Raw genomic sequence first — 25,517 nt, 5'->3', positions numbered from 1 at the left:
ATAAAAGCGATTAAGCCCCTCCCTTGGGTAAGACCCTTCCCTAGCTCCCCATTGTTCTCAGGAGAAAGGCACAAGGCCACTTCACCTCTTCCAGCTTCTTTCGTCATCCCAGCTGCCTCCACTCTCTCATCTAGCTCTCTCCTTGCACCTGACTACTAAACTCACCTTTCAGATTTCAGGTTAGACAGCAGCTCTTCCACCAGGTAGTCTTCCCAGAGGCCCTGGTCTGAGTTAGACATTTCTCGCCCTTATTCCCAAGGCCCCCACACCCACCCACCCATTCCTGGCACTTCTCACACATATCTGCCTGGCTTTGTCAGCTCCACTGTGAGCTCCATGGGGACAAGGACCCCGTCTATACAGTTCACTGCTGTACCCTAGCACTGTGACCACAGCATAGTATGAGCCCAATAAATATTTGTTGCTCCACTAAGCTGACTTTGATGCAGGGCCTGGGATAACGCCTTACAGAATTCAGATTTACCAGTCTCTGTCTAAGGAGTTGAAGTCATAAACTGACATATCGTGAAATATAAAAATTGAAACTTAAAGAATGTGAACTTCTTGCCTTCTGCAGAGGGGCCACATTAAACACAGGGGTATAGGCAATGGCTGGAGCGGGGGAGGCCCCTACTCTCCCACTCAGATATCAAGAGACCCTGCTGGAAGTGGGGGCAGGTCCTAGATTGCTGTTGGTAGCATGCTGATGGCCTCCCACCCCCCTCTGCATAATGTCTCAACCACACCGGAAGGGACTGTGAAACCTCAAGCTTTTGCCTTGAAATTACAGGCATCTAAACCTGTAGCTTAAGAACTTTTGCCACATGTAATTATTGACCTGAGACATCAGTCACCTTCAAAAAGTCTACGCTGACAGAGCGCAAAAGAAAAGCGTCTAGAATATCAAAAGGTAAAAGGTCCAGATTAAAAAAGGAGATGCTAGGAGGGCTTTTCCCAAGTCATAGCCTTTAATTGACTCCAGTCTCTGCCCAGCACCTTGGCCTCCTTTGTCAGCACGCCGGGAGGTGGGGCGGGCTCCACCGACAGGAGTGACTCTGCAGACCAGTGGGCCAGCAGCCACATTTCCCCGAGAAATCTCCCCTTACGGCCTTGTTGCATGCCACAAGGAATCAATGTCTAGAATGACAAGTCTGCTGAAGGAACGGTCTTAGAAGTTAGGACAGGTTTGGGGTGTAGAAGCAGAGGACGGTTCCCCCTCTGAAGTGACAGACTCCAGAAAAGTCTTTGGAGTATCGAGTGGTGAAATGCCAGGCCTGAGACTTGACAAAGCCTGGCCGGCTGACTGGCATTTTTAATTCAAAGGTCAGTTGAACAAATTTCATAGTCAGCTTATTCCTTCAGGTCCCAGTTTACCAATCCGTGAAGTGGTTCTAAAAATCTCTCAATGTCTCTGCCCTCCCACTCCCATTTCAGAGCAGAGATGTATTTTTAAATAAAGCAAGGACCCTTCCCATGAAAGCTGCATGTGCAATTTAGGTAGGCCTCTAGGTTCAGTCCGAATGCAGTTTTGCACTATTTCAGATATAAAGAAATCACAGGCTGCCTTGGAAGGGAATTAAAAAGACAACCCAGAGTGGTTCCCGCTTATTTCTGCATGGAGAACCCATGCAGTGGTGACACATATTTCAACACTTTTTTTTGCTGTTATGTTTCATTAGCATTTTACTTTTCTGCAAAGAAGTCCAAAAATAAACCAATGGGCTTTTGAACTACAAATGAAAGCTGCGTCTATTAGTCTATCAGAACACTGCTCTCCCCCTCCCAAATCGTGAACAAACCCCACCACCTTAGATTTGTCTCTCTGGTAGGCATGTGGGAGGTAGTAGGGAGGAGAAGCTCTGTATGATCAGCCTGTCAAAGCTTGAATTGATTTAGGATGAAAACTTGAAAACTCCTTTTGGTATCAAAAGGAATGTCAAGCAGAGAAATCTAAATACAAATTAAAATCTGTTTAGAGGCTATAGACAGACTATCATCTCTTTCTCTTTGGGTTTCTGTCCCCAGCTTTTTCTTTTTTTCTGAATTTCCTATCAACCCGTGAGACTTTGCTGGGCAAAACCCAGCTCCCCTCCGGTTGCTGGGCTGTGCTTATTAAATGTGGATGAATGTCAATGTCGCCCAGCTCATTAATAATTGATTTCCAGCCCTGTCTCTATTTGCAGAGCAGAAGCCACTTACAGAGTCTATTATTCCAACTCTGTGTGTGGGTCATGGGGCCAAAGAGGTTCCACCAGGGGTAACCTTTGTTGACAGCAATCACCATGGCAACTCCACACATCTCCAGCCTCAACTCAGATGCTCAAGAAGGTGAGGAGTCCTTCCTTGCACCGGGGCCTGAGCTAAATGGCTACATGAACAACACTGCTGGCAAAAAGGGATTTTTCCGTTTTAATTTTTGGTCTTCGTCAAACGGATTTAACTAACATTTTTGGAAACATTCATGGAAAAGGGTATTTTCGGATGTAAAAAACAAAACCCTGTTTTTCTTTCTTTCTCCTCAGGGAAAAGATAAAGATAAAGTAAATCCCCCTCTGGCTGCTTTTAGGTCATTTTAAGTCAACGAAACCTATATCATCCCAGAATAAGCCATTATGTCTTTTCCACCCGACCAAGGACTGCAAGCTTAGACGGGAAGAATTACTGTTTTGCTTCAGCCATCTATTAATATTTTGTCCTACCAGCCATGCTTCCTCTATCTCACTACTCTGTCTTTGAAGATTTCCCCCAGTAAATTAATGTTTAACAATTAAATGAAGCCAGCAGAGAGTTTTGAAAGATCCACGCAATTACTGATTGGGTGGGCGTGCAAAGCCTTTAATTTAAGTGGGAAACATTTCTCAAATTATGGCCTGAGACCTCACAGCTAATTACATAACTTTCTGCATCTGAAAAAACATAAGCTGAGAAAACGCAAACAGAATCACACTGATAATGAGAGAGAAAAACCTGGAAGTGGGTCCATCTATTATTTTAGAAAACAGAGCTACTAGTCATATCAACGAAGGGTGCACAGAAGCACAATGCTAGAACTCCACAGGGTTTGAGAGATCATCTGTCCCATGTTTGCCAAACTGAGGCAGAGCGCTTGATTTAAAAAGGTATTGTGGCCAAATATATTTGAGAAATAGTATATATTTCATCTGTGCTTGGAGATTTTCCAAGGCACATTTTCATAGTGAAGGCTCTGGATAAGTCCTGCAATGAAATAACTTAATTTTATTTAGTCCAGATTTGGCCAAATTTATGTGATTGTCTAAAAAAAAAAAAAAAAAAAACCAAAAAAACAACTTCTTTAAGTAATGTTTATTGAGATAAATTAAAGATACTTATTAAATAAATAATACCGATTTAATACACCCATGGGGAATTTTTTTTTTTTTTTAAATAAACACTTAATGGTTCTGTGGAACCTGTATTTCTCAGAATACACTTTCGGATATGCTGATGGAATCCCATACCTCATAAACAAAGATACTGAGTCTCAGGAAGAGAGTACGATTTTCTCAAGGTCGTAAGGGCATCTTAGGAGGGTCTTGGAGGAAGAGAATGGTGGACCACTGCCTTCCTAGGTCAATGCCCTGTGGATTAGATCTCACTGATGCCTCCCTGAGGGGTGAGCATTGAGACATAAATAGGCTGGATGGTTTTCAGGTCCATGATCAGGATAAGTCAATGTTTCTTTCCACGACGTCTTTAAAAGATTGTGCTTTTTAAGTGAGAAGGCAGAATGCACTTAGGGAATTGGGGTGATGTGTACTTGGGAGACTGGGGTGCCAGTCATCAGAGGAGGTGCCCACTGAGCATTCATGTGAATCACTTCACACCTTTCTCTTCTATTCTGGCTGATAATAGCTTGGTGTGGTAGGAATGTTCCAGAATAAAATCTAAGGTACTAGGCTGGTGCTAGCTACAAAACACGGACACTGAGGTGGCTGGGGATGGGGCGGGGTAAGAGGTAGCCTATTTTCACTTGGGAGAAGAAAATATAAGAGTTAATGACACCTTAGCCACTGACTTGCTGTTTGAGCTCAGGACATGCCTTCTTAACCGAGGTCTTAGAGTCCTCATTTGTAAAACGAGGGAGGTGGACCCCAGCATCTTGAAGGTGCCTCCCAGCTTTAGCATTCTTTATCCTACTCTCCTGGGAGTAACACTCTAAACCACATTCACACAAAGACTGTACCATGAATAGCTGCTTTTAAAGTCAAAATCCTCTTCTCTGGGAAAGAATCTTCTTTGTTCCTTGAAAGAGCGAGGTCAGTTCAGACCAGCACCCCACAGAACAAATGCTTATGCAAAGCTTATGCAGTTTCTGGGAGGCACCTAGGGCTGTTCTGTAGGGTTGGCTGTTGCTACTCCCCAGGGACTGTGAGTCCTTCAGATAACAGTTTCTCTTGTTATAGTCTGGCTCCCACTCCCTAGGAAGAAAGCAAGAAGTGCAGATGTGCAGAAGCCAACAAATACACACACACACACACACACACACACACACACACACACACACACAAACACACACACACATACATACATACATACATACACATATATATTAAAACAATATATGTATAAAGTTTTCTTTGGAAGAGAATTTCAAAAACTCAGATAAGTTAGGTCTCAAGTTTGGGTTCAGCTCAGGTCTTCCTCCTGATCAAAAGTTTCCATTCCTGAAATGCTATCTGAGAGAAAACAACTTCATTCAGGACATCAAGCCGTGAAGTCATCAACTTTTGAAAAATATCAACCTCCCAGACCACCATCTGTTATGAAAGCTACATGCAATGTACAAGGTTGTTAGTTTTTTTGGCCAGAACTTCAAATTCCATGCTTCTAAAAATTAAGATGACAAACAACTGACTTTTACAAAGACCGTAAGCCAGCCAAAAACAGTCCGGCTCCCCCTCAGGTCCCAGCAAAACCACAGCTTTGATGAGAGGTCAGATTGGCAAGTCACACTAGGTGCTTGCTGGGGTTGGTCCCTGCATCTTAGCTGACAAGAGCCTCGGTGGTGGGGATTTAGTCCTAGGGGACAAGTCATTGACTTTGCGGTCATTTCCATTCTTGGCTCTTGTCTGGCTTGTGCATCTGATTATCTCTGGTAAGGAATGTTCACAGGAGAGTTTAGTGATTCATCAAGAGGAGATTTCTCAATCTTTATGGTGCCTTCTCCAACATAAGAACTGGCCATTTCTCAGCACATACCACAGACAGAATGCAAAAATTGTGCTGCTAAGTGTCTACACAAAACGAGTTGTCTTGAAAGCCAGAAAGAGACTGCCATTTGAGTCCAGATAATAATCCAAGCAGGACTATTTTTGCTCTGGTTTCTTTCACAGACATTGAAAATAGATAAGTGCTGATGTACCAAGTCAATGTGATCTGAATAAATTCAGTCCAAAGCACACTAAGTCGAGTGGATAGACCTGAAATTTCGAGTTTTAAAGATTTCCTCAATTTTTGTACCAGGCTACCCTTTGTTGAGCACCTACCATTTTCCAGGCATTGTGAAAAGCAATAACATATACAATCTTTAATCTTCACAGCAATTCTGCATATTTTCTTACTCTTAACTATAAGACACTATTAATCAATATTTTGAAACCCATGTTACAGTTTCAGAAATTGAGAGTCAGAAAAATCTAAGAATTTATCCAAGACCCTAGGGCTTGCATATGATGAAGCCAGGATTTGAATTCAAGTCCGCAAAGTTAGGCTCTTTTCCCTATATCCTTCAGAAAATGTCAATTCTGGTTCTTTTCAGTATAGCCGAACAGCGGTCACCACTCTCTTTGCCCCTTCATCCCTAAAATCTAAGACTATGGAAGATCGTATCAAAAAGAAGACATTACCCAAGATGGCAAATATGTCTCATCTAGAGTGTTAATTCAGACGAGTTGACCCTGGCTACCTGGAGAACTCTCTTCACTTTGGCTCAATGAAAAGAGAGCTAGGAAGAATCAATGATATCGGATATAGAGAGGAGAGTAGTGGCATCTGTATCATATATTTTCTGACTCTTAACTATAGGATACTACCAGGATTCAAATTCATCTCTCTCTCCCTCTCTCTCTCTCTCTCATCCTCTCTCTCTCTCTCTATATCTATCTATCTATCTATCTATCTATCTATCTATCTATCTATCTATAGATATCATCGATCTATCTATCTATCTATCTATCTATCTATCTCTATATCTATATATCTATATCTATATCTATATATCTATATATCTATATCTATATGTCTATATCTATATCTATATATCTATAGATATATAGATATACACACATATGTATATATATACATATAAATATATATACACACACACACACACACATACACACACATAGATGATAGATAGACAGACAGACAAATAGATATAGCCTTCCTATATAATCACATATAGTCACTCTTGGCTTCTGCCCTTTAGGGGAGGGGACGTTCTGTAGGGCTCCCTCCTGGGCTTTGCCCACTGGGATGGTCTCCTAGGTCCCAGATCTGCTCAGGGCTTCTATATCCCTGTATTCCTCTGCAAGCTCTTCTCCTGGCCTGCTGCCTTCCTGACTTTCTGCGCCTGCTGTGTTTAATCTGTCCTTCCATCTGTCCCTGAACTCCCTCAGACCTCAGTCTCTGGGACGAATGGAGGAGCAAGGCTGAAAAAACAACAGGGTCTGCTGAGGAGTTGTTTGGGAGGAGGACAACAGCGAAGGGCTGTCCACGCGTAAGCAGTCAAATATCTGAACTCAGAGGGAGAGCTGCAGGGAGACAGAGTTTATATCAGCTAGTAACATTGAGGGCCAGAGCTTAGACTAATAGGAAGAAATAAAAAATGGGAATGTTTCGGCTGGACATCAAGAAAAACATCCTGATGAAAAGAGAAGGCTCCCACATGGGGGATGTTCTCATAAAGATGACTGAATGGCCAGGTCGCTGCTGTGCTCCCCCCACTCGTCTCCAGCGTGGTTATAAACAAGGCCTCCCTGCCTTGGGCGGGTTGGAGGCTGGCCCCCCTCCAGTTTCCCTTCCCTTGAAGAAGACCATGGAGGTGGGGCATGTAGATAGATGATGCAGTGTGTGGTCAATTTTAGTTGTAAAAATCAAGGAGGCACTTGAACTAAATTGAGAAAATAGGAGTTTGGGAAAGGATTCGCTGGTCCAGAGGATCTGGGACACCATGAAACTCTTCTCTCCTGCTTGTGCTGTCTCTGTGTGCCATTTGGTTCTCTCTGCTGACCCTCTTATTCTAGTGCCTCACGCTTTCTGCATCCTCATAACTTAGCCTGCATGTCATGGCTGCCCTGGCCTCTCTTGCCTTGCCAGCCTTGCAGCCTTACTTCTCATGGCTATTTCTCCTCAATTCAGATTCCCAAGAACAAGAACCTGAATGGCTCATTTCATCAGTTCCTGGAAGGCTACTTCACAGGTTACCATCTAGGCTATAAGGTTGGCTACTACTGGTCCAGGTGCCCAACCTTCATCCAGTCAAGATGATCTGGGCAAGGCTGTGCAGTGGGGTCTACACATGGCGGTCTACACAGCAAGAGCTATAGACAGGAAGGAGTTTCTTTAGAAACTGGTATGGACATTTGGATACTATGAGACCTGCCCGGGACTCTCCCGCTCCCCTCTCTAGCACATAACTCAGTCTTCCAAGCTCCATGTTTCAGCCTCCCCATTAGAGTGAGAGCCCCTTCTGGACTCCAAGGCCCCCCTGCTTGAGTTGGGTGAGTGCTCAGCAGATGGAAAAAGATGACCTTCCCACTCACACATCTGGCTCACAGTAAACCCAGTGACTGGCTACTAGTTTTATTGGGCCTCAACAACAGCCTTTTATCTGTGAAGGATGTGCCATTTGTTCCCCTCCCCCTTCCCCAATTCTACCATATCCACTCTTTGCTTCTGGCTGTGAAGAGGCCAATTTTTCCCCACCGATGATGTCCCCTACCTCTTCTACTCCCATATCGATGGAAGGGGAATGAGGGGGATCCTTCTATGAATTGTCCCCTCGGCGGTTACTATTTTCCTCTCACTCGTCAGCATCACTTAGGATAAATCTGAGTTCCAAAATGTTTGACAAATGCTGGCTCCTTGCTTTATATTCCTTCTATGTGTTAAATACGTCAGTTTAAAGTCAAAGAACCTCTTCTGAGATCCTTTCCAGGGCTGGAGGAGTGTGTGTGTGGAAGGAGGCACCATACAGTAATCACTACCATTCAACACAGCGAAGTACGAATCATCACAATGTGCCTATCCCCTCATGGGATCCTCAAGCAACCCTATGAGATAGGATTCATTATTATCTTATTAAAGCAGATGAAGAACATGTCTCAGAAAGTTTCACTACTTTACCCAAAGCCCGTGATTAGTGCCAGACCTGAGATCTGACATCCATGTTAGGATGTCCTCACAAAAGGTATATACTTTTGTGGTGGTTGTTGTTGTTATGTTACTGTCACATAACACAGAATAGCTCCTGTTCTTCTAATCTGTTGTATTGTACCTTCATTTTTATTGTTGGTTATCATTTTTATGGCTACGTGAGTCTTTTCTCCAAAGAATCTCCCTTTCTCATCTAATCATTCACCACGTCCTGCTACTTTTTACCTTCGGATGCCTCTGAGAGAAAGCACCTATTTCTCATCCTCACTGTCACAGTTGCCACACCTCTTTCCTGGACTCCCACATGGTTTCCTCACAGGGCTGCCCGACTCCAGTCTTGGTACCCTCCCCCTCCACACTCCAAACTCCAGATGATGTGACTCTGCTGGGGACTAGAGGATGGAGTGGTGAAAAGTAGGGAGCCCCGAGGACATGCAGTGAACACTGATGTCCTACTGAGTTTCTGCAGAATTGAGAAGGCTTGGGGCTTCTGAGCGTGGGATCAGGTGGGTGAGTTATAAAATGAGTCAGGTCTGGGCACTAAGGAACAGTTCATCCTTTCAGTGGGACTACCAAGGACAATCTTCTCCCACAGAAAATTTTCTTCTTGGGGCCCAAGGAACACTCCATATCAGTAAATCTCTGCCATCCAGGAAAGAGTTTCTGTCTGTGTCACATGGAGCACAAATAGTACAGAGAATGGGATGGAGAGGAAAGAGTCAAAGAAAGAACAAAGGGTGGCAAGTTTTGCTCATACTTGTTATGCTGAGATATGGCCTGCTGGGCTGGGGTTCTCCTGCCATTCCTGCAAAAAAACGTAGTCCAGAGTTCAGAACGTGGCTGGACGTCTGGGAGCCCCCGTAGGTCCCGGAGGAATCCACAGAGCATGGGAGTTAGAAAACCCCATTGAGGGAGCCCTGTGTCCCCTCACCCTGTTTTCAGTGCCCTCTTTATGGTCTCTCAGCATTCACTGGCTCATAGCACACACAACAGCCCTCAGTAAAGAAAGGTAGAGCAGGAAGTGAGGACCTAGTGGCCTAGAGCTAGGCAGCACCACCACCTATGTAGGCAAGGTAGGCTAGGAAAAGTTTCAGTTGGGTGTGGTGTGTAGGGGGCGTGGTCCGGACACCTGGCTCCATTGTTAATTAATATCATGAAAACAAGAATAACAAAGGCCGCAGCTACCCAGGAGCCAGGTGGTGTGCAAGGCACTTTCCAGTTGTCTCCATTCCAGACACAGAGGCCTCATGGCAGCTCCTTCACAGACCAGGCTTGCTCCCCCTCAGGGCCTTTGCCCTCCCTGTGCCCTCTGCTAGAAGCACTCTTCCCCCACCTCTGTCAAGTATCTGCTCTAAATCACATTTCAATGAGACGCCCCCTTGATCACCCTATTTAACCCTCTTCCTCACTCCCAACCCCTCACCCCTTCTTCTCAGATGCATTTTTCTCCAAGTCACTTACATCATCTTCTGACACACAACATCATTTCCTTATTCATCATATTTATTGTCTTTCTTCTCCACCAGAATCCAGGCCCCATGAGGGCAGGGATCTTAGTTAAGTGTGTTCGCTGCTCTACTTTCAAGGCCAAGCACGAGCCTGGCACTTAGAAGTTACTCAATAAACATTTGTTGAACGAGTCTCATTTCACCATCACAATGACATGAATCAAAACCAGTTGCTGTGGTTCTTTCCATTTCATAGATGAGGAAACTGAGGCTCAGTGAGGGTGGGGAGCCAGGTAAGTACAAAGAGCCCGTGAATTTTGAAAGAGGAAAACGTGTGTGTGCCCAGGTCTCTCCGATACCTGAGAGCAGCTTCCTCTCCACTCCCAACTGTCACTTCTAGCTTATGTGGAAAACAAGGAGTTTGGGCTCGATGATTTCTGAGGCTCTCTTTCCTGACGTCTGAAAGTCACTTTAATTCCATAATCATTTCCTCACAGGAGGTGGACTAGCAGGTGGTTTGGTGCATTGTCTCCGGAATCAGAGTTTGAGTCCTGTTTTTTACACTCAGCAATGGAACCTTCGGATACTTCCCGATATCTCTGAACCTCTGTTTCCTCGGAAGCAAAATGGGAATGATAACAGAACATCTATCTAGGAGAGTCAGCAACATGGCTGAGATGCATGTAAGGACTCTCTCTGTGTCTGGCACAAAGTGAACGCTAGCTATATTGTCGCTGTCATTCTGTTGCTCCCCGGGACCCTTTCCTCACTCATCCAGCCCTGCTTCATCCAGCTCCCCCACCACTGAAACCAGGGGTGGGGAAGCACCCCTGGTTTGTATTATCCTCTACATCTGCCAGGTCCGGACGGTTCAGCCTCTGAGAGGCTGGGTAGGGCCCAGAGGGCCATGTTTGCAGCCCGGCAAATGTTCCTGGAGCCTTGTTTTTTGTTCTGTTGCTGGGCCATTTGTTTTTATAGCTTATCGTTCCTGCAGGGGGGCTTTGAAAGGCTGCCATTGCTCCAATGGATGTTTCCGGTTTGCCTCCATCAAGCCACATTTAATGAAAACCAGTTTAAGGTCTTCTTTCTCATAAAATGTCTCATTGTTGCCCTGGCAGCTCCTCTTTGGAAATAATGAAGATGAACGCTCCCTCCGTGGGGCAGCACACAAACCCCTCAGCCACGGGAGAGCCTTGCTCAGTTCCCAGGAAGTTTCAGAGACTAGAGGAGAAAAATAAGCCAGTGCAGCCTATATTGGGAAGGAGGCCCCAGACTCCTGAATGCTGCAGAGACAGGGCACAGAGCTTGGGTCCTCGTCCCCTCTCAAGGAATTTCTGCTATGGAAGGAGGTGTTCTCTAAGTCCTTCAACAAACACTCGAGGACCAGAGACGTGAGAGACCTAAGATCACACAGTAGCAATGGGTTAGTAGAAGCACAGCTGGGAACAGAAGCCGGTTCTCCTGGGTCCCCATCCAGAGCTTTCTGTTCTGGAGGACTCCGTGAGACAAAGCCAGGGGACCTCCTTCAGGCTGCCAGGCCTGGGCCAGGTTCGGGGATGTTTGACGAGGATCAGAGGGGTCTGCAGTATGTGCTGGAGAAGCAGCTTGTGGCCATTTTCACAAAGAGCAGGCGGCCTCCTCTGAATATAAAACTCAAGATTTCAGATGCATGTGCTTGAACACCCAGGCACCCTGTGGCTGCCAGCTGATGTGAACACCCATGGGCGAGATCTGGCCTTCTGCCACGTGGGAAAGGTCCTACACAGCACAGTAATGCTCTTCTCCTGGAGATACAGCTATTTTTCTCTGTTCGGATTACCTGTGTGGTAATAAATCATTTGGAACAACTCTACCAATTGTTTTGTCAATTGTTGCAGGGGATAAAAGGGTTAAATATAGTTGATTGATTTGGGTTCTTTGCAAAAGCGGCATGGACTTTTCTCCTCTAAACGTGTGACTCCTAATTTGCCCGTCACTCCATCTGCCACATTTGCTCTCACCTGAGCCCTTCTCTTCTGGGCAAGAAAACAATAACCAAAAGGAAATGGCCACGTGGAGCCTTTCACGTGGACTCGAAGGACGAGTAAGGAGGTAATGTGGGGCTGAGCGGGGAATGAAGGCAGCCAAATCCTCTCTCCGGTCCAAAAGCTGTGTGTCCTTTGTTAGGCCACTCAGCCTCTCTGGAACCAGTTTTCCCATTTTTAAACGAGGAGGCTGGTTTAGATTAGGGGTCACAGATATACAGTGTTTACTTGGGCGCCAGGCGGGCTACCGTCCCATCATGGGAGTGGAAAGGACAATGGCCAGTTGGGAGAGTTCCTGCACCAACTAAAGGGGCAGCTAATGTTGTTTTTTCAGAAACAGAGATCCTCAGTGGCCAGACTGTCCATTTTTCAAGAGAAACTAAACAAATCTAGATTTTTATATGAACCACCAAATTTTTAAATCTTGGCAACAATATCAGATGTTTACGACACAGTACATGCAGATAAAAAGAAAAACAAACCATTTGTTGATCTCTATAGTAACCCCAGGTTTAAAACTCTACGATCTGTATTTATTTGTTACAGAAAAGCTGAGTATGTGTAAAACAGAGTTGAATTTGGCTGCACAGGACAGGAGCGGGAGTCCCGGATTCACCACGGACTCAAAGAACCTATCACCTCCGGTGTTTGGTCTCTTTGTCTACGAAACAGGAATGCGAGTCCTGGCCTGACGTTCCACCAGTGTGGTGTGAGGATTAAACGGGGTCTCTTTTGCAAAAGGACTTGATGAAGGGTAGGATGCCATGCCCTGGTTATTCTCATTATCGAAAAATTCTTCTCACCACTGGGGACCCTGAGGCTTAAACCTGGAACTAAGCGGTCACCTCAGAGGCTGCTCTCCCAAAGCAGAATGCCTGAGACAATATGGAAACCAGATGCGGAGCAAACACCGCCTTACCTTTTTTTTTTTTTTTTTCTCTCCAGTGCTTTTGTAACTTTTCAAAGTCATTCCACATTCATGAGCTCTGATATCACTAAACTCACAGCCGCCCTGCAAGGCTGACAGGTCAGGTATTGTTACATTCCAGATGGGGAAACTGAGGCTCAGAGATAAGAATGACTGGGCCAAGGTTCCAGAGAAAGTAAGTGGCATGAGATGGATGTCCTGCTGGCAATCCTTTCTGGGTGGCCATCTACTTACGAATCACACACCCTTCTGCATATGCATATGGCCCTGCCCTCAGCAAGCATTAAGACAGCTGAAGCACCTCGGTAAATATTATTTTTGGTGGCAGTCGTAGCAAAGGTAAAAGCAGCAACTGCTTCCAGCCACTATCACTCTTGCCTAAAGAACAGCTGTAGGCTGTCCACTGGGCTCTCTCTGCAGTTCTACCAACACTCTAAGCCTTAAAGACTTACCAACCCACAACCCATTTTTCCTGATCAGGCAAATTAGACTGTTTCTCTCTCTTTCAGTCTCTCTCTCTCTCTCTTAATTGCGTGCGCGCGCACACACACACACACACACTTCTCTCTGTCTGTCTCTCTGTCTCTCTCTCTCTCTCTCTCTCTCTCTCCCCCCGCCCTTTTCTCTCTCTCAATTGCGTGCACACGCACGCACGCACACACACATACACGCACAATATAGATAAAAATAGAAAACTTTCTCTATGGCTTTTTACTGCCCAATATGGTCTAGACCACACTCTTCACATACTCTTCGCCACAACTTCCAACCTGGTCCAACCTGGTCCCCACGTAGCTCTGGCCTCAGGGATCGCACTGGCCATATGCTGCCTCCCTCTCCCCAGGCCTTCTTGAAGCACTACTTGTCTCCTTCCTTCTCTCTGCAGGGCCTTTGCATCACCTGTTCCACCTCAGCTCAAGCATCACTGCCTCCAGGGGGCCCGTTCGTGGTCATGTTCCTTTGCTCTGATGTCTCATAGAATCATGACCTTTCACTTCCAAGTCCTTACCCCAGCTCGTGATTATATGTTTAGGAATGTGATGATCTCGTTTAGTTCCATCTCCTCCACTGAAATCTAAGCTGCTTGAGGGCAGGGGTCTCATCTCTTTGTATTCAATGTCATAACTCCAACATCAAGGTTTGGTGTATAGTGTATATTTATTGAATCGGTGCATAAAATAAATATGTGAACTAGGTTACACTCACTATCTCATATAATTCTCTCCAAGCTCCATGAAGGAGACACTATGAATTGTCCCTTGTTGTGGGGGGGCAACTGTGAGACTGAGGTCAGTCACTTGCCCAAAGTCATACATCTAGTGAGATGAGGGCAGGATTCGGCCACAGGTCTGCCTGATTTTCAAATTTTCAAACATACACTATTTAAGAAAATAATACAGTGAACCTCCAGTACAGTCAGAGTCCTCCAGAGAAACAGAACCAACAAGGGGTGTGTGTGTGTGTGTGTGTGTGTGTGTGTGTGTGTGTGTGTGTGTGTGTCTAGATAGATAGAGGATAGATAGATATACTTTAAGGAATTTTCTTACATCGTGGAGGCTCGGAGAGTTTAAAATCTGATGGGAGAGGACAGCAGGCTAGAGACTTAGGAAAGAGTTGCAATTCAAGTTGAAAGGCAGTCTGCTGGCAGAATTCCTTGTTCAGTGGAGGTCAATTTTTGTTTTATTAAGGCTTTCAACTGATCGAAGGAGGCCAACCTACATTATGGAAGGTAATCTGCTTTATTCAAAGTCCACTGATTTAAATGTTAATCTCATCAAAAACAAACAAACAAACAAACAAATCACCACAAACGACAACAAAACACCTTCATAAAAACACCCAGAATAATATTTGAAAATAGCTGGGCACCACAGCCCAGTCAAGTTGACACAGAAAATTAAGTATCACAAACTCCATATGCCCATCACTGAGATTCAATGCCTATCAAGAAGTTGCTACATTTACTTCAGGTCGCCTTCTTTTTTATTTTTTCCTATTGGTGAAGTGTTTTGACACATACCCCTCGTCCTATATCTTTATACCCCAACCCACTTTTGAACTCAAGCCTACCCAACCACAAAGCAAGGCCATGGTCCTCTGCACCTCCAAGTGGGCCCCTGTCATGGAGAAGCCTGGCCTCTCAAAAATGTAGAGAGGATGCTTCCTGGTGCCCAGGGCCCAACCCCCACTGCCTGGAAGGGGAGGTCTGATTTGTGGCATAATTTCCATGGTCTTAGTGAACAGTTCCCTCTATGCTCTAGCAAGTCCGCACATAAGTTGACCTTGGCCAGGGATGGGGGTCAAAAGCTTGCCCCTCCCACTCCGGAAAATCACTCTCCGATTTTCCATAGCCATGCATTGTTTTCATTTTCATGTTGCACCGGCCTGCTCCTTGTCTGTTTACTGCTTTCTCCTCCCTCATCCTCCCCCTCATTCTCCTTCTCTGGCTTTGAGGAGTCTGGACTTTTGCACACTAGAGAAAGGGACCCATTTAATCTACTGTATTTACAAGCTTTGTAAACAAGGTACAGTGAGTGATTCATGGAAAAATGCGTTTTACGTGAAAAAGTTCATTATATGACTTTGTTCTATTAAAACTGCCTGGTGTAACTAACCCCACCCCGTGAATTTGTGGGGGAGGGGAAGAGAGAAAGAGAGAGAAAGGGAGAGAAAGAAAAAGAAAGGAACCTCTGACAATGTCCCGTTGGCATATATGTCCCACAATTCTACATAAACATTCATATTTCTATTGGTTTAAAAACACTTGGAGTTTTCCTCTAGGCAGGAAATTCAGGGGCTCATTTTATATTGCTTTCTAATAATCTCTTCCATGAAAAAAAATACATTTTTTAAATTGTATAAATGGATTTAGGAACTAGGGCTACAAACTGACCAACTTAATGAATTTTTGTATCGAGTGGCTGAGTAACTTGCAATTGTTCTTCTACTTTAGTGTCATTTTGTTTAGCTTTTGTAACATAATAATTTTGTGTTGTAATGATTGTGGGGCTTCAAGATTTTTCTAGTTTTCTTGTTGTGATAATAACGGCAAGTTATTAAAATGCACCCAGCACTGTGCTGAGCGCCCTAAGTTAATAATGTTGTTTAATCCACCCGAGGAGGACACAGAGGCTTTGCAGAGTTCAGTAACCGGCCCCACAGCTAGGAAATAACAGCACTGAAACTCAAACCTCAGGGCCAAACGTGTACATTATTTTAAGTCTAATTTTCTAAGTTAAAAAAAAAAAAGAGGATGGGAAAGTAAGACATACTAATAGTAATGGATTGGTCTTTGTAAGAGGTAGAACAATGGGTGACTTTTAGATTTTTCTTTAAACTTTATTAAAATTTTCAGATTTTCTGTAACAAATCATGGGATAGTACTTATATAACTGTTTTGTGGGGAAAATAATGTAATCCAGCCTTGGCTTACACAGGGAAGACTGAATGTCTTCCAAAAAGTGTCTGGATGCATCTGAGAGAAAATAATATGAAATGTGCCTGATTCTTTGTATATTGAGATATAGTGCAATGTTCCAGGACACAGAGGACCTGGACTGTGCTGGCTGTCCAACTCCTCATCCGCGATTATATGGGCGAGCTCTTCCCCTTCTCTGGGCCTCAGTCGTCTCATCTGTAAAATGTTACTGACAGATTAAAGTGCTTCTAAGGGCCCTTCTGGCTGTAAATTTCTTTGACCTCTTTAATTGCTTATGAAATAACCTAGACGGCCTCTTTGTCACCAAATACTCAAAAACACTGCTTTATGGGAGTTCATGATATCCTTAACAAGTAGAAAGGACTTTCAGGCATTTTCCATCCTTCTATTACGGCTTTCAAGACAGAGGTGCAGAGAAGGTCCAGAGGGATTAGTAGCCAGGCTATAGCTGGCCTCTTAGGAACTGTAACAGGAGCCACAGGCCTGTTTTCGGAAGATACCAAATGGATGGACATCCTTTCCTGGGGTAGGAAATATCTCAGGCTACTATGATTGGCCCTTTCTTCTCCTCCTTCTGCAGGGACAGCCTTGCATCTACATCAATGCAAAACAAAGGAGCTTGCAAATCGCATGGTGGTGATTTTTCTCTGTTGCTTCCCAGGGAGCTGGGTTTCCACACATGTGCCCCATGCTGTGGGCTGCCCTTGTTTTAAACTAAGACTTAGGGCTGAGCCCAGGGACACGGCCAGCCTCACCTAGGAGAGCCTGGATTCTCAAGGCTGCAAACATCTCTCCACCTGGACCCCAAGAGGGGTTGCAGCTGCTCTGCCTGCTAAGCTTTCAGCTCACACTCGCCCCTGAAAAGGAAGGAAGGGAGCCCTGGGCTGCCTGCAAGGTGGGGCCCGAAGCTGACCCAGAGCCCTGGCTCCCAGACAAAAACTCCACCAGAGAGTCTGCGGATCCCATTGCCCACCACCATACGCAGCCACACTGGGGAAGTCGGTACCAGGCGCCATGGAAAAAAATCAAAATGCAGGCACAAATACTAGGAATAATCCTAATAATCTGAGACCTGCCGCCCTTGCTAACAGGACCATAAAAGGCATTTGTTTCTAATTAAACACCAAAACCCTAAACCTTTCAACTCTGCATCCACAACTACTGTAAATGTTTATGAAAAACGGGAAATTCTCCTTTAATTCAAACCATGCCAGAAATGCATTTTCATTGTCTCAACTGGTGGAGAAACCCTATCGGCTCCAGCTTGAGCACATCTGAGCTTTAAATTAAGAAAGGCAACAGGCCTGTGAGCAAAGCTGGGTCCTGGGCAAGACCTGTGTGAGGAAGCAGTGTCTCTTCACCACTGCCAGACTTTCAAATGAGTCCGGAGCAAAAGCCAGAGCATCTTTCAGAAAGAGAAATGGGTCCCAGGGGTGCTAACATTTTGAGAAGAGGGTCACAGATACCTCAGAAATGAATTAGGCTGCCCAGAGAAATGGCTATCAGACAATCCGGGTCAACCGCATACCTCTTGGGTGACCCCGGGCAAAGTCGTTCGACTTTCCGACTTTCTGAGTCTCTGGTTCTTCAAGGATCCTTGTGATAATTAAGTGAGAGGAAGCCCTCAGCACAGCAGCGAGCAAACCTAGCTCAGGAAGTTGACGAGCCAGGTAGAGAAGCAGCATTAATCAGATACTCATGCCCAGCTCTGGGGTATCCCCTGGGAGTTCCTGCACCTTTGTCAGTAAATACCCCCAGAGCTGCTGAAATTGTCCCCCACTCACCGAGAAAGCCGGTCAGGGAGGAAAGGTTTTAGCAGGAGAGAGCAGCCCTTTCAAGATTTCCAACAGGAGAACCTGTGGAACCTCGAATGCCTCTCCCCCAAATCCTACTCCAGAGGTCACAGCACCCAGAAACTGTCACACTGATAGCCACATGGGGCCACAGAAATTCCCAGTGGGAGGAATCTCTGCCTACTTAATCAGAGGATGGAAGTCTTCACTTGGAGACAAACACTTCTTTTTGGCAGAGAAGGGAAGGAGCCTCAGGGACTCGCTTAATTGCATTTTCTAACTCTTTATCCAGCCTTAAAAATTGGGGGATTTCCTTAGCAGATCTTTCGGGAGAAGGGTTAGGACCTAAAGTTTGGGGCTGAATCATCCTTTCCCTCACTCTCCGGATTTTCCTGCTCTCACAATGTCAGCAGTTGCCTTTGAAGAGCAGGGAGCCCACCCTCCCAGAGCCCCACATGGGGTCACGTTACTGCCCTCCAGGCAGAGTAGAAGGGCATGGGTTTTTACCCCATAGTATCCAGTTACCTTACCTCCAGGAAGGTAGCCCCAATTCCCACCCTGCTTCTGTCCACATGGTCTACACACAGCTCCAGCCACAGAGTGCACCCTGGCCCACAGTGACTCATTCAGATCCAATAAGGTGTACTGGGAATTTTGCTAGACTATTGGAAAAGAGGTGCCTTCTCTTTGCCAATGGACCTGAAACTGAAAGGATGATGGCTGGTAGCCGACAGACAGGAAAATAAGGTACAAGGTGGAAAGAAGTCAGATCCTGATCATATCATTTGAGCCCCTGAATCCCACCATGCCTGAAGGTGGCTCTCAACCTTCCGGTTCCACAAACCAATATATTCCCTTGTTTGTTTACGTGATTTTAAGGTGGTTTTTCTTTCGCTCACTACTGAGAGAGCTAAAAAAGAGAAGAGGTGAATGTGTGATGGAGAAGAGGCAAAGCCTATTAGCAACATCTTGCACTTCTTTACTGAAAGCCTACTATACGCCTGTCACTGTGCTAGGTACACTACGTTATTCTAGGATCTAAAAACACATGTAGACCTAAAGTTTACAATCTTTTAGGAGAGATGAGAGAGGAGACAGAAATATAAGGAAAAATGGAACAAATGCTGTGAGAGGGGGATAAAATGTTCTGCTCACACGTGAGGAGTGAGAACCTTCTCCTGGCCAGGGGCCTGAAGATGGATGTGTAGAGGTGGTGCTGTAGCACCACTGTGAAGAGAGCTGGAATCTGACATGCAGAATTTGGGGTGCAAAGTGACAGGCGGCACCCCTGGTGGAGAAGACAGTGTGAGCAAAGGTGAGGGAGGCATGTTCTGGAATGGCAGACGTCTGCACTGACAGACAGCACCAGTGAAAACAATGGGGAAATGTTGTGTCATAGCCAGGGCCCTCCCTCCCTCTCATGTCTTTGTCTCTACCCTGCAGCAATTCTGACAGAAGTTCTGCCATCTCAGGCTGCTGAGGGCAAAGGTTTCTATAATAGATCTTAGCCTGCAAAGTAATCTAGCTTTTGCTTACTCTGGCCATCTCTAGAGGTAATCCTTTATGCACTGAGTAGTTGCCACATGAGTTCCACTATCTCTGAAAATTAAACAGCTCACTTGGCACTCCCCAGAGGCTGCTTCCAGCATAAAGCTATGCAACGTGGCTGCTTCCAGCATAAAGCAAAGCCAGGAAATCCATTTGGAAGAAGTCTATGAGGAGCACTCTAGTCAACACCCTACATGGTCTGGCCCAAACGCTTTTCACTCTAGTATCCCCTTTGCTTTCTCCACCTATAGCCTCCAGCCACAGGGCCTTTGCACATGCTGTACCTGCTGCCTGGAATACCATTTCTTTACCTAACCAACTCCAACTTATCCCTCAGATCATGACTCAATTACTACTTTATCACAAAAGCCTCCCTGAACCTCCGGAGCTCAACTCCTTCTAGCATATGGGTTAAGGGTCAGGATTTCAGAGTCAGAATGACTGGGTTTAAATTCTGGCTACAGGGCCGACTATGTGTGTGACCTTTCCATGCCTCTGTTTTCTCATCTGTAATATCGGCATAATAATGGAGAGGCTCAATAATGACAATAGTGTTAGCACATAAAAACACTAAATAAACATGAACTTTCATCATACGACTTTAGAGTACCACATCCTTCTGCCTTTGCCTCTTCCCAGACGTAATCTGATGTATTCATGTAATCCTTTGCTTGACATTTGCCTTTGCCAACTGACTGAAAGCCCCATGAGGCAGGGGTAATGTCTGGTTTGCCCACTCTTATACCTCTAGCACTTGGTACACTGCCTGGCACATAGTAGGTACTTAATACATATTTCAGGAATGCAGGTATGAATGAAAGAATCCAAGTGGAAAAAAGTGAGATTCCAAATATTCTTATCATTTGCAGAAACCCTGATCTCAAGATGTCCCTCCAAGTAACTCAGGAGTGATGTCTTAAAGTTGCAAACATCTGTGGTTACAAAAGATGAAGAAAACAGGTTCCAGAAGATACTCCAGCCACTGAATTCCCCTTTAGCAATTCATTTCCTCCTTAAAAAATGGATACAAGGCTCGGAATAAATGTGGCCAGCCAAACAGATGCAACACTCTGAAGTTAGCAGAAGTCCGTCTGATGTGCATCAAATGACTATAATTCCTTTGCTAGCATCCCTAACAGTTCCAGAGAACTTTCTGTGTTTGCGACCTTTGGCCCAGATTTTAAATAATATTATGCTTCACTCTGCAATGCTATTGTCTGCAAGTTTACATGTTTGGGGCATGTTTTTAATATGCGCCTCATACCATATAATGGGCCAAATTCTCCTCTGAGATCAACGCTGGATCTCTGAAGTATGGAATGTGTTACAGATAGAGGGGTAAACAGTGGTTTTCATGCCAAACTTTTGATCCATCCTTGTTCCGTGGTCCTCCAAAAAGGCGGCTTAGATATGAATGACCAAAAGTGGGCATGGTTTGCAGTGGAGACATGAGCATTCCCCTCTGCAAAAACTCCTTTAATTAGTCCTACAGCAAGGTTTGGAGAGGCAAATGCGAAGTGAACACTGACAGAAATGGAGGCAGGAGAGCCAGATGCTGGAGCTTCGCCTCTGGGTTGACCACGGCACACAGTTCTGCCTGGGTACTGGTTTCCCTGTGGCAGAGCTCTCTGACCCACTTTCCCCTCGTCCCAAGTGCCTGAGCCAGCCCAGCAGCGTTCACTTCACGCACCTCTCATTCTGTTATCGAAAACACAGAAATGCTTTCTTTCCTATATTGGTCACAGTTTTTCTACATCTTTCTTCCTTCCCTGAAATGATTCTTCAACTCTGAGGTTCTGATTCCAGGCAGCATCCGTGGAGTGTAGTTCTGAGCCACAACCTCCCCTTATCATGGCTTCTTACAAAGAAGAAATTGCTGGGGGGACAAGAAGTGCCCGCACCCCTATCCTGGGACTGAAGCCACAGCTCTGTACGCCTGTAAAATCCAGCCCCCCTCATACCCTACCAACCTAAACTCCCACCTCTCAGAGAGTCCAATCACGGTGCCTCATTTTAGGTCTCAATATCTACCTATCTGGCAATTAAGTCATTGGAAATCAAGGCTAGAATCAAATTAGCTACATAAGGAAACACAGGTGTCCTTGAGAGATCCAGCTGGTGAAATGAGGCTGGAACTAAATTCCCTGATGGATGCAGCCTGAACACTGTGGTGGGCTCGGTTTTCAGGGTGCAACTTAGAATCCTCCAAAACCCCACCTACGGAGGCCTCACAGGACAACACCCTCAGTTCATCCATCAATGTCCTCCTTGCCTTTGGCCCCTCTCCACTGGAGATGGCGAACAAAGAGAGAACAAGAGAGATTAATTTCTTTTTAATCCTTCCTTTCCAGCAAGGGCCTGACCCCAGGCTTTTGCCTGTTCCAGCTCCATCCCGGGCAAGACCATATTTCACGCTGAATCATCAGTTTCTAGGAGAACAAGGCACCACCCCATGGGGTATGGATGGCCATCCTATCTCACGGGAGTCCACGGCGGCCGTTCAGACATGATCTCATCCATCCCCACCCTCTGAAGCAAGGTGAGGGCAGAAGCTGGGCTGCTGAAGGAACTTCAGCCCTCTGGAGACCTGCAGTACCAGGAGCACTACATGCACGCTGCCCCTCCTTAGCTTCAAGCAAACTTTTAGCAGCCATAGGTAAATGAATGCATATGGCTGTGTTTCAATAAAACTTTATTTACAAAAACAGACGTGTTTGGCTCAAAGAACATATAGTTTGCTGACCTATGACCTCTGTCACACCTTTGTCACACTATAAAGTGTGACAAAGATAGAGCTCATGATCAAGAAATTATCTTGGAATGTTAGGCTGGATCAGGGTTTCTCAAACTCAGCACTACTGACATTTGGAGCCTCTAATTGTTGTGGGGGGACTGTCCCGTGCAATTTTATAACTCCCTGGCCTCCAGCCATTAGATGCTAAAAGCGCCTGCCCCCTAAGTCATGACAATCAAAAATGTCTCCAGACATTGCTAAATATCTGCTGTGGAGCAAAATCGTTCAGAAGTTGAAAACTACTGGGTTGGAAGGAACTTAAAGAAACCCTGATATTTGAGTCCTCTCAACTGTTGTCCCAGCCCAGGGTTACCTAGCCTCAGTTTGGATACCTACAGGCAGAAGGATACTTGATACCTGGCATTCTCACTTGAAACCACCACTCCACCTGGGATGGGATTACTTAAAGGGGTGTCAGAGGTCCTACTCACTGAGCACATCCTTTCGGCCAAGCTCTGTGCTGCGTGCTTGCAGGTGTCATCACAAAAACTACGCAGTACGTACTGCTTTACCCCCACATTCGAGCAAAGCTAGGTGGGCCTGAGCTACACTCCCTGAGGTCTACGCTTAGGTATCGAACTCTGAGCCAGTGCCCCATCCTCCTGCAGCCTGAGACTCCTAGTCAGTGAAGTGGGAATGATAAGAGTACTGCCTTTGAAAGGTTACTGGAAAACCATAAAGATAACTTAGGTTAAAGCTTTTTTCGCAAACCTAAAAATTCTGTAGAAAACTCAGTATCATTACTGTCACTGGGGCTGATGGTCTCTTTCTGTAGAGTGGCCAGTACTTCTGGACTGGTTCCCTCCCTTGCTTCCTTATAAGTTTGTAATTTTCATTTTGGGTCCTGGGTCCCCTAAGCCCTTCTCTGAGGTTCTCTTGGGACTCTTTGGAGGGTGCCGATTAGCGAGAACCGAGGACTCCTTGTGCCACTCCCTTCACCCAGAGAACCTCTGCTTTTATCTTCTGCACATATTGAATCTCGACGTGAGATTCCTTTTGTAAAACGGGCTCCACTGCTCAACAGAGCTAAAAACCATTGCTCTAGGGCCTTGTTCTCCAAGTCTGGTGCTTGAACCAGCACATCAGCAGCATCGAGGCTCACCTGGGAGATAGTCAGATATGCAGAACGTCAGGTCTTACTCCAGACCTGCTGTCCCAGAATCTGCATTTTCAAAAGACCCCTCAGAGAAGCATATGCCAGGAAGTCTGAGTAGCTCTGTTCCAGGGGTCCTCTGATGTAGAAGTTCATGTTATTGTACCTTCCTGTGAATCCTCTCACTGGAAAAGGGACGCTGCTTCAACTAAGTCAATCTTCCCTTTTGGGGAAGCAGAGATTTCTATAAAACAGGGGGCGAGATCTATAGTACATTACTGTGTGGATCAAAGGTGGTCATGAGAAGAGGAGTCCATTTCCCTCCCCACTTGAATCTGCTTTGGTCTGTGACTGCTTTGACCAACAGAGTATGGTGGAAGTGATGCAATGGCTCAGCTTCCACAAGGACTAGCACCTTCTGCCTTGGTTTCCTGGGGCCCTGAGCCACCATGCAAGGAATCACACTGCCCAGATGGACAGCTCACAGGGAAGGCTCTGTGAGTATATGGAGAAGAGGCGCCCAGCCGAGCCCAGCCTCTCGCTGTCCCCACCAAGGTACCAAGCATGCGACTAAAGCCTTCTTGGACGCCCCAGTCCAGCCACTATCTGAATATCATTGAGTGTGACCTCGGTCCACACCACATGGAGCTGAACCGTCCAGCTGAGCCCTGAAAGAATTCCTGACCCATAAAATTGTGAGACGTAAGAAAACGGTTGTTTAAGCCACTAGGTTTTGGGGTGGTTTGTTATGCAACAAGAGAGAACTGGAATAATTTTAGAGAGAATGAGAAAGATGTATAATTTGCTCAAAAGTCTTACCAACCTAGGTTAGAAATATGATCACAGGGGAGCCAAATGATCAGAAACCCACTGCTGTGGCAGAGTAGTTAGATCACTGTCTTGGCAGACTGCCGGCCCATTACGCCCCTAACATCCCTTTTCTGAGTATGCTGAACCTTATTTCCCAGCAAGATACAGGGCACCAAGGCATGGAAGGTGCTCTAGATCTCCTCCCCATAGCTTAGGATACAAGTTTGTATCCATCAATGGCTAAAGTAAATATGGCTTCATCAGCTCAGGCAGAAGGTTTAGGTTATGTAAGTGTATTCCCAGTAGAAAGTATGCCAAGCTATATAGCTTCTTTTCTGAAAGAGAGAGGGAGAGGAATGGAAGGAGGAGGAGAAAGAAGAAGGAGAAAGAGGAGAAGGAGAGGGAGAAGAATAAGGAGAAGAAGATGGAGGAGAAGGGGAAGGGGAAGGAGAAGTAGAAGAAAAAAATACAACTTTGGGGAGAAATCAGACATCCTGGGATTTAGAAGCAGTTCTGTTACCTTGGAAGGTGACAAGCTTTTGACCTTGGGCAAATTCCTTTACATCGCTGATTTTTCATTTTTCCTGATGTCCCTTACAGTTTTGTATAAACTCAGAGATTTTTGTAGATAATTTCTGGAAGTCCATGGAAGATCCTCAGAGATTGGAAGTGTTTATGTGGGTTAGAGAAGGGTAAGAGGGGGGACTTAGCAAATTGAATCTGGATCCATTGGCTTCGCTTCAACCAACGGAATTTACTGGCATTTGGCAAAATATTTAATTTGAAAATAAAAGCTAAAAACATTCCTGAATCTCATTAGTCTTTATGATTTGTAAGGGTCCTTCTAGAATCCTCATTCTGAAATTCTCTGCTCCTAATTTTGAGGGGCTGTGGGTGTGGCAGTGGGTGCATCTGTTTCTCCCACTGCACCTTTCAGAAAGGTAGGCATAGTGGGCCACTCTTTTTTATTCTTGCATAGTATCCACTTCCTTCTTCCAACAAAAACACCCCAAATTTCCTTTGGGAAACCACCCATCTTCCATTCTTAGTCTGTACCCCATTTAAGTGGGAGTGTGTGACCAGACATAGTCAATCAAAATGCAGCATCCTCTTGGCCATGGCATATTTTTCAGTGATGAATGGGCACAGATCCCAAATGAGTCTAGTGAGTCTGCCCTGGACTTGCACTGGAACTGTTAGAAAAGTAGCCATCTCTTTATGGGTTGTCATATGCCAGGCTGGA

General features: G+C 45.4%; 1 protein-coding gene across 8 annotated transcripts in view; it reads right to left on the bottom strand.

The window, feature by feature from the left end:
* Positions 1-25,517, bottom strand: part of ERC2 (ELKS/RAB6-interacting/CAST family member 2) — an 890,290-nt gene that overhangs the window by 27,959 nt on the left and 836,814 nt on the right. The gene's annotated exons all lie outside the window — the stretch shown is intronic.

This window comes from Pteropus alecto, unplaced genomic scaffold (genome assembly GCF_000325575.1).
Source record: "Pteropus alecto unplaced genomic scaffold, ASM32557v1 scaffold75, whole genome shotgun sequence".
NCBI lineage: Eukaryota > Metazoa > Chordata > Mammalia > Chiroptera > Pteropodidae > Pteropus > Pteropus alecto.
Note: the sequence above shows the minus strand (reverse complement) of the source record. Positions and strands in the feature narration are given on the sequence as shown.